This window comes from Carassius auratus, chromosome 7 (genome assembly GCF_003368295.1).
Source record: "Carassius auratus strain Wakin chromosome 7, ASM336829v1, whole genome shotgun sequence".
NCBI lineage: Eukaryota > Metazoa > Chordata > Actinopteri > Cypriniformes > Cyprinidae > Carassius > Carassius auratus.
This window is the reverse complement of record NC_039249.1, coordinates 6,372,436-6,374,482: the sequence shown is the minus strand read 5'-3', so window position 1 is coordinate 6,374,482 and position 2,047 is coordinate 6,372,436.

Sequence of the window (2,047 nt, the reverse complement as noted above, 5' to 3'; positions counted from 1 at the left end):
TACAGTGTTTAGATTTGTAGCAGTTTTTTCTCCTCTGCTTTCTTTGCAGTGCTCTGTCCTGGTTTAATAAGCTCTTGCACTGCAGACACCTGCATAAGAAGTTCTGCTGACCTCTATTTTATTAAACATGCCTTCCGGGCAAAGAAAAACTAGCCTGTGCTTTAACAACAGACAGATAAGGCAGGGTTGACAGATCAAACTGAAAAGCTAAACTAAACGTGGTGCATTCATTGAATTTTAATATTCAGCAGTGAGAAGAAACTTTGAGCCCTGCAAACTTCAAAAGTACAATTCCCAAAGCACATCGTTACTTGACAACCATCAACGTCTTCATCTTAACGGCATCTCTGTAAAATAAAATAGAAAAATGGCCATAGTTTTATACTTCATTTTAATCTTGAGATTATAATTTAGTAATGAAAGAACAGTTTTGAAAGAAGAATTCCATTTTCATTTTTGTTCCAATTCTGAGCCTTTTATAATTGGCCGTTCTGAGCACTTCAAAAGGATTTCAAAGCAATTGCTTCAGTAATTCACTTAATAATAGGCTTAAAGGAACAGTTCACCATAAATTTCAAATTTGAATATTATTTTTCTTACCTATATGTCAAATTATTTGACCTTAATTCTTCATATTTATTCATACACTATTGTTCAAAAGTTTCTTTCTTATGCTCACCCAGGCTGCATTTATTTGATGAAAAATACAGGAAACATAAATATTGTGAAATATTCTCACAAATAGGTTTTTGAAATGAAAATTTGGTGAAAATGTTCTCAGCCTCCATGCAAGACTCATGACTTCAGTCCATCAATCCTTCATGTCTCAAGTCCTTCACATCTTGTGCTACATGTTTCTAACAAACAAATCCATATTTGAGGTGTTTTAATTTTAAACTGGTACGTCTGCCCAAACTGTGAATCCATAATCAGTGATAAGACTTCCTCCAGTGAAAAAGACCATCCTCTGTTGAACTGTTCTGATCAATGGTTGCTGATCTATGCGTATTTCTCTCCAGATTCAGATAAGACTGCTGATTCATAAAAGCAATATTATGAATAGAGGACTTATTTGAAGTTACAAACATGCAACTTGTCACTTCATAAGATGTTAACTGATTAACTGGAGTGGTGTGGATTATTGTGCTGTTTTTATCAGCTGTTTGGACTCTCGTTCTGATGGCACCCATTCACTGGAGAGCAACCATTGGTCAGCAAGTGATGTAATTCTACATTTCTCTAAATCTGTTCTGAAGAAAAAAACAATAGGAGAAACAATTTTTTCTTCTCTCTTAATAGAAGTAGTTTTATGCATTTGTATGGCATATATAAAAACAGTAAAGTGGAAACACCAGCACTGAATTTACCATTCATTTTGAGCAATTTCAGGTAAAGCTTTATATGGCACATCAGTCCATAACAGTTTCCATAAGAATATTGGCTGAATGTAAGTTTTCTGTTTACACTTTACACCGTGAGAATGGTCAAATGACACATTGACATCAAATGACAAAGTGCATTTAAAGCATCTTTCTATGCTGCACCAGCTTCACTTGCTCACAGCTCTCTTGTTTGTCCTTGTTAGGCATGGTGTGTTTATGGGACAGTCAGACACTGTGAAAGTCAGTAGACAGTGGCGCACCTGTACCGACAGCACTAACTGCTGACAGAAACATCCAGAATGCAGAAGAAAGGTGAGAGTGCCTCTGCTGCCTGTCTGCTTTCATTAGCATCAGCGGACTCTTACTGATACGTGTGAGCGCTCATAACCTCGAGTTCAGTTGATCTAATAGACCATAACAGTCCACAGCCCAGCCATCTTCCACAGACAAATTGATTTTCAGCAATAAGGTGTAAACCTTTCAAGACGTGTGTAAATATCTTATTTATAGCAGAATCCTTTGCAAAGAACTACACTGCACTGCTAAAATGACTTCTTATTAAGGTTTAATTAGTTTTTTTTTTTTTTTTATCCAAGTATTTACTACAAAATCCCTGCATAAGATAAGATGTTTTCAGAGAATGTTATTTTAATACACATTAAGTG